The 8,425-nt window shown below is 36.4% G+C and overlaps 1 long non-coding RNA gene across 1 annotated transcript; it reads right to left on the bottom strand.

The window, feature by feature from the left end:
* Window positions 1-2,198: 2,198 nt before the first annotated feature.
* Window positions 2,199-5,306, bottom strand: LOC121747092. Its single transcript, XR_006039127.1, has 3 exons — window positions 5,179-5,306; window positions 4,076-4,162; window positions 2,199-2,412 (listed from the first exon to the last, which is right to left on the bottom strand). It is a non-coding gene; the product is annotated as an uncharacterized LOC121747092 (long non-coding RNA).
* Between the last annotated feature and the right edge of the window lie 3,119 nt (window positions 5,307-8,425).

Raw genomic sequence — 8,425 nt, 5'->3', positions numbered from 1 at the left:
TGTGACAATAAAGCAGCTATTAGTATATCTGAAAATCCGGTACAACACGATCGAACGAAGCATGTTGAAGTAGATCGATATTTCATTAAGGAGAACATAGAAGGAAGAGTGATAGATCTCCCATATGTCCGGTCGAAGGATCAGCTAGCCGATATCCTCACAAAGGCTATGGATGCAAGAAGCTTTAATGAAGTATTGGGCAAGTTAAGAATGGGAAATCCCCTTGCTTAACTTGAGGGGGAGTGTTAGAAGATATGCAAATAATCTAAGAATTAATGCAAAGATTACGAGATCAATTACAGTGATTCCTCCCAAATTACAGCTAGGGCAAATCATGTTAGTATCTTACCATATGTAAAAATCCCCTCTGCCTATTAAGGCATGTATCATTCCCTACTGTAAACACAATAATGAATACATTTTCTCCCTTCAACACGAACTACTAGTTATGACTTTACAGGGAATGAACTCTAAGTAGTTTGTGTCCATTTATCTAGAGAAAAATAGGATTTTTCTTTCCTTTTATAGTTTTATTTGCTTAAATGGGCTTTAGATTTGTGTAAATCACAGTAGCAGCATTCGAGAACATGTTTTTTCACGTATGCAAAGAAATAAGATAATTCTTCAAATGGAAAATGTTTGACATGTCGACAAATAGAAAAATTAGATGGATTCCTCAAGTTATAATTGAATAGAGAACAAATTGCGAATAAGAGACAAAAAGGTAAAAATGAATTTAAAAGATAAAAGAAAGAGACAATTCCTAGATTTAAAAATAAGAGAAATACTGATAGCGTGGTTGGTAAATCGTGTGGAGTGGGTCGATATTAGACTGACCCACTATATGTATTATGATGACGCACCACACCATGGCTCACTATGATTGATTATCCACACACCACAACAAATCTCCACCTTGGATAACTAACCACTCTCAAACTTTACTTGACAAACATTCTCTAACTTCAAACAACACCCAAACTTATCTCTATTAAGCTTTTGTCAACATGTGTCTCTCTCCAGATGTCCTGGTTTCTTGCACTAGGGACTGTCCCGAGTCTCATATGCCCCAGAATTATCAGCCTTGACATCTTCTTGTTTCTTTCTTCTTGCCTTTCCATTTCTTCACATTCAAGCTTTCAGAAACCATGTGACTCCCAAATCTAACAACTAAGCCTATATACTTCGCTCTACACAAAATCAAGAGCTACAAACAGTCAAGGCTCGAGCGGGTATAACTAACTCCAACGGCTAGTTCCCAATGGTCGATTCCAATGAGCTGTGACTCCCTTTTTCTCTGCTTCTTACCACACCATGGCTAACTGTGATTGATTATCTACACACCACAACAATTTGTAATTTAATTAACATATTATGTATTATTATAGTGCATTTCTTTTATTTTATGTAATATGTTATGTTTTACTTAAATTATATGAATATCGAAGAATTTAATAAATGTAACACATAAAATAGTTTATACTATCTTTTATACATTATTCACTATATTCAAATTAATTATAATTTTATTATTATAAAAATTGATTGGTGTTGAGTTGAATGAGTGTCATATTGTGGATTGTGTATGTGGATGAGCGAGAAATGTGAGTATATTTTATTGAAAAGTTCATTGGGGTTGGATTGAATGATGGTCACGAGGGATGATAATCATATATAAAATAAAGTATGAGAAAGAATAAAGTATGAGAAAGAATAAAGTAGAGAATCGGTTGAGAGGGAATAAAGTAGAGAAATGAATAAATTAAAAGAGAGTAATTGTGTTATATTTTAGTAAAAATGAAATGACATACTTTAAAATATCTCAAAAAGGAACATGAGTCGCTTATGGTGAGACGGAGATAGTAGTATTATAGATATATAACTAATACTTATATGCTGTTACAAATATATTAATTGTGCTATTTACTTCTACCATTATATCTGTGTGAAATTATATGATATTATATTACAAACATCAAATTAAAGCAGAGCGTCTATTTATGCTAGTAGAGACACGTTCAAAATGATATTGATGCAAAATATCAAATCTGATTGTCATCAAGAAGATAGAAGGTAGACTAGGTAGTCCAAATATGAAATAGTAGTATAAATTTTTCCATATTTGTAACACCCCCTACCCGATCGGCGAACGGTCGAATAGGAAATGTCACAATTACGGTACCATAAATTATGGTCAATTAAAAACCAAACTTAATTCATTAACCTATCAGCAAAAGTTCCAACACTATTTACAAACACAGCGGAAGCGATTACAAATATTCAAATACTATACATGCCACATCTAACAGAAATGGACACAAACACCGCAAGCAGTGATCAGTGACCCACCGAGGATGCAGTGCTGGCGAAGAAACGAAAGAAATATCCAAAGGAATCCCCGATCCAATTAACCTGTAGCACACTCAACACTTCAGCCACAATTCTCTAACAATCAATAATCATACAACTTAAATTCTTATTATTATATTTACCAATCATTACTGCATATATCATATTATTATTTGCTTATTAATTTCTAACATACATTGGGCAGCATCGCATCTATAACCAACACATACCCAGAATCCTACAATAGGCAATATCAAACCCAGAATTTATCAACAGTCATCAGCATTTATATGAAGCATCTAATATTCCAAATGATATCCACACATTAACATAGACAAATCACAGATGTCATCACACGTATCAACATACCCGTACCAGTAGTCAAATCTTCGTCCACGACTTCAAATTTCCAAACTATGTCATCAGAGGGGTATAATAATACAAAACCTCACATATGTCATAAACTACATCTGCAAGTCTTAGATTTTCAATATTTATAACAAAACTCAACAGAACCATGTAACAGAATCCATTTTCTCGTATAAGATATTATCGTATCAAATTATAACAGATGTTTCACATAATCTCACATTATAAATCATATGTTGTCACACGCTTATTGTCACGTATATCATTACGAATATTTTGATCGACATTATCACATAATTTCACACATGACCCCTTAATGTACTTAGTGACAGACTAGGGTACGCGGACCAGATCAGAATCAGAATCAGATACAGATGTGGATTTTGTCCTCGAGAGGACTCCGCACAGACCACCCAATTAGGGTGTAGACAGATAATCAGACCATCCATTTCGGATGCAGACAGATAATCCCGGGAACAGACCACCCATAGGGTACAGATCAGACAGACAAGATAGGGGGCCATCAGATAACAGACGATCCTCGCTTCGGTTATCCGGAAGACGAATGATCACAGATAATGCAGCGCTGTTGTCCTATGGCATGCCAATTGTACCCACAGAATACACTCAAGCACGGGGCGTAAACACAATAAAAATCTACTCATCTTCATCTCAATACATATTCTCAACTATTTCTAATATAACACATCAACAATTTATTTTCACACCATATCATATCGAATTTATTGATTAAATTCCGACATTCTCAAAACCATTCCAAATTTCCAACAACATAGACAGATCATACCTCATCACAGATAAATAGATAGATAGATCAGGCATCATCACATTTAATCATATTTGTATACATCTCATCATCATATATCATTTATCATATCCTCCTTAATGCTCATTTCCACATTATCTACAGTCACAACCATATTCTTCATTTCCACATTATCTACAGTCACAACCATATTCTTCCCTTTTCACATCTCATTACCAAATCATTCAATAATTCATCATATTCTCATGTTTTACTTCATAAATCTTCTATCACACAATTACTCACAATCTACTAAGATAATAATACATCAACACAGACAGACAAATCAGACCTCATCACAGATAGATAGATCAGATATTTATTTTAATCACATTTATTTCCATCTCCTCAACGTATACTCTTTTCACATATTTCATTATCAAATCAATCAACAATCCATCATATTCTTATATTTTACTTCATGAATATTTTATCACATAATTAATCATAAATTATTTAGACAATTAGTCACGTAATAATCACGGAGAAACACGTAAGAGAATTAGGCCATTTAAATGTTGAGCATGCTACCTGGATGACGATATTTCCAAACCTTTCCATTCGACATTTCTTCTTTCGCCGATCCTTTTTCCTTTCATTTGCTACATTTGGGTGTAGCTACCTCATAGAATTATAACACAAATTAATTTATCGAGAAATAATATTACTATAAGCTTAAAAATTCTCCCCTTTATCCTCATCTAATATCCTAGATGAAAGTAATTCCATGATCTACCAATTTACTTTTAATATATCCACTACATTGGACTGTTTTCTCGTTAATGTTACGTAATCATTTAAAAGGATTTAGAGGCGCAACCTAGTATTTTCAAATACCCTTGGAAGTCTAGTTTACAAAGCAACAAGATTCACTCAAAAATTCCTAATGGGTCGAGAGATATTCTCCTTTCACCACAGACTACCAAAATCGAGCAGTTTCTGGCAATAGTTTCTACACAATTTTTAAAAATAGTATTTGTACTCTTTAATTAATCACAAAATTCAGAGAATAACTAAACACCTTATAGTTAATTTATAAAGTATGCAATCAAGTTTTCATCGACCTTAAATTCCCTGAATATTTCGGATAACACATACCAAAACATGACAAAGTACCAGAATTTTGACAGTTCGTAGCTGTATTGTTATAACAATTTATAAACATAGTAAACGAGCTCCTACATTCTCCATAAAATTCAGGGATCCTCTAGACTCATTATAGTTATTATAGAAATTGTTAAACCAAAGTTTACACTATTCTACTCATGCCAAACAATTCGGAACAGGTCACTGAAAAACAGGGGATTAAACCTTGTTGAACAAATTTCTATTTCAATTCATGTTAACTCAACTCTTAAATCATTTATTTCATCTATCATTAACATCTAACCACCAAACCATAAACTCTGAGGTATATTTTCAGTCTCAACATCAAGTTCATACCATGTCAATTTTACTTTGAAATTACCCATCAAAACGTAGCATACGACGTCCATACACTACGTATTCAACAATTAATCGAATATAAAACCATGCATCCATCAACACCTATGGAGCTCGAAATTTTCAGATTTTTAACCTCAATATGAATTGAATTTCATGTTATAAAAATAGCATAGGAAGAAAGACCTTACTTGATTTCATAACGTTTACACGATTAAATCGACGGTTCGACAGAAAATCGGGGTGAGACTTATTTGAGAACCTCACGACTTTTCCTCTCCCATGGTGGACGGTTTTTCTTAGAAAAAATAGGAAGAAGAAGATAGTTTTTGGTATTTAATTTAATCTTCATCAATTATTGTAATGTATGGCAATAGTTTTGCCATTTGGCACCTTTTTATTAAGCCACTTGTTATATAATTTCTCTAGAATTCTCTTTATGCTTCACACTTAAAAAAATGAATTCATCTCATGCCTAATATACTTAAAAAAAACGTCACTTTTTATATAGGACATTATGTTAGTTTAATTCATTTAGGAAGACCATTATGCCCTTCTATCGCGTTTCCTATACGAGCACCGATTTAATTCTAATTTCTTGCTCAATCTTACTCACATTACACTTATTTTGATCTCTAGATTCCATATAAATTATTTTCCAATGGAAATTCCTAATATTTCTCGGCAAATTCGTCGAAAAACCCTAATCGACGACTTTTCTCAAAAACGTACTAAAACTCATTAAAACTCAATTCTTTGCTCACATATCCTTTCTAACACTTATTTAAGACTTATATTTCAGTATTCCATGATTTATTGAATTATCAAAATTTATTTTGTTATTTATTTCGAATTATTCGCCGAAAACCCTAATTTCGGCGATTTACTGCACCAAAAATTAACTTTTCCGTCTAAGGTGGATTTTGGGGCATTACAATATTTGTCCAAGATCAACACAATATGATTTATTTGGTATAACATTTAATTGTACGTTTTACTTTGAATACCGTTTATGGAAATTACAATATACTAAATCGTGAAGACTGAAGAATTGTGTAAGAAATACTCTTGTAATTGTGACGCTTACATATATATTGGATTCAATCGGGAGTCATCCTTCACAATCTAATTAGGAGTTCATATCTCTCATCTTTTTTCCATTAATCGATTTTATTTGGGATCACTTATTGAGCCAAAGGCGGAGGTGGTGAAGAACACCAATTCACGGCGGAGCTCGTCATCGGAAACCACCATGGGCAGCCGCAGGAGCAGCTCCGTTTATCGTGACATTGTGTCTCTCATTATTTTTTCTCTTCTCATGGCCAGCAATGCTGAAGATCATAATGGTGAAGTTGGTAAGTTATCAAATTCTTATTATGAAATGTAAATTGTAGAGTATCATGATATCAATCACTCATCTGTTTATTTTAAAACTCATTAGTAAATCCATAAATAATATAAGACGATGAACACGAATTTACGTATATGAAGAATTCCTCAAAGGGACCAGAACACTGGGGAAGTCTCAAAGAAGAATGGAAATTGTGTTAAGTTGGAAAGTTCCAATCCCCAATCAATATTGTTGAGGAAAAAGTTTTGGTTTCGTCTAAAATCGGGACATTGAGAAGAAACTATAAACCGGCCCACGCTGTATTAAGGAATAGGGGACATGACATTATGGTATGACAACGTTCAATTTGCGTTGTGTGTAGGTTGTGGGTCGACAAACATTTTAAATATGATTTTATTTGATATTTCTACGGTAAGGTTGAACGAAATGGAGACACTAAGGGCACGAACCTCACTTACAATCTGCTACAATGTCACTGGCACATGCCCTCCGAACATACAATTAATGGAAGGAGGTTTGTATCTCTATTGTATCAATTCGTATTTGTATTAGTACTATTCCATCACAATATTATACCTTCATTGTAGGTATGACTTGGAACTGCATATGGTCCATAGGAACTCTGTTAAGAGTCTCCTACTCCTAACGTGAAGATTCTGTCCAACTCACCAAAGTAACACACAATTCCGGCGCCTTCGTCGATGAAGGTCGGCGGCTAACTTTCGTTCTGGCGCGAAGATCGTTCTTCGTCGGGAGAGATTTGGGTTTCAAGAGTATTACGCAAGATAGTTGGGCAAATAATTCTTCATTGATTAAAAAGACGGAACAATGAATAGTTCTATTTATAATCTATGGACCCTAGGGTTGGTTCGACCTATCCTAAACCACATCGGGAAAGAACCAACAAAGAAAACCCGACGGAAATAATAGAAAATAAATAAATTCCATAATGACTAAAAAAACTACAAAAATAATTAAATAACAAAAAAAGACTCTAATTAACTAAGGAGTCGGTTGGGAGGCTTCAACCGATCCCTCAGCCTCAGCTTCCTGTCCGTCGTTGCTGCCGTCGCCGGAGCCGGTGTGTCTGCCTCCGTGTCTTCCTCAGCCTCTGCTGTCGTGTCTGCCTCCGTGTCTTCCTCAGCCTCTGTTGTTGCTGCTGTTGTTTGATCGGCAGCCACCCCCTCTACTACGTTCTCCATCGACGACGGGGCTGGCGCATTCGTAACAACCCCCTCCCCTTTGCTACGCCCTTGTCCTCAAGGGGAAGATCTGGAAATCGCTTGCGAACTGCCATCAATGGTTCCCACGAGGGTGAGTCCGTGCCGTCCGACCAATGCACCAATACGTGCTCTACCGTCTCCCCGTCATGCCACATTGTCTGTGACTCCAAAATGCTCACCGGGTGAGCAATGGGTCTGCTTCCGCTGAAACCGGTCGGGAGGGGTACCACCTCGTCCCCTTGCACGAATGCCCACAATAAACTGACATGAAAAACGTTATGCACGCGACTGCCCTCAGGAAGACGCAGCTTGTATGCTACTGGACCTATCCTTTCCAAAATCTCAAAAGGTCCGTAAAATCGCTTGGCCAATTTAGCAGAAATCGGTTTTGCGACCGAGTACTGTCGATAAGGCTGCAGCTTCAACCACACAAAGTCCCCCACCTCGAATTCAATGTGACGGCGGTGTTTATTCGCCGTAGCGCTCATTTGCTGTTGTGCCTTCCGAAGATTGCGGCGGAGCTCCACCAAGAGCGCGCCACGCTCCCTAATCAAATCTGCTACGTTGGGAGGGGTCCTGGCTGACGGCGGCGCTGCTACCAAAGTTGGAGGTTCCCAGCCATACAAGGCACGAAATGGTGATGTCCTGAGACCCGCATGGTGAAAACAATTCAATGCTAATTCCGCCCACGACAGAAAGTTAGACCAAATAGACGGTCGGTCTGCCGTGAAGGCCCGGAGGTACTGCTCTAATCCCTTATTCCGAATCTCCGTCTGCCCGTCAGACTGCGGGTGATAGGCCATGGAAACATTTAGCTTCGTGCCACTAAGGCGCAAGATCTCCTCCCATACGGCATTCAAGAAA

Source organism: Salvia splendens, chromosome 9 (assembly GCF_004379255.2).
Source record: "Salvia splendens isolate huo1 chromosome 9, SspV2, whole genome shotgun sequence".
NCBI classification, from domain to species: domain Eukaryota; kingdom Viridiplantae; phylum Streptophyta; class Magnoliopsida; order Lamiales; family Lamiaceae; genus Salvia; species Salvia splendens.
The sequence above is the reverse complement of the archived record's forward strand: the minus strand, read 5'-3'. Positions and strand labels throughout refer to the sequence as shown.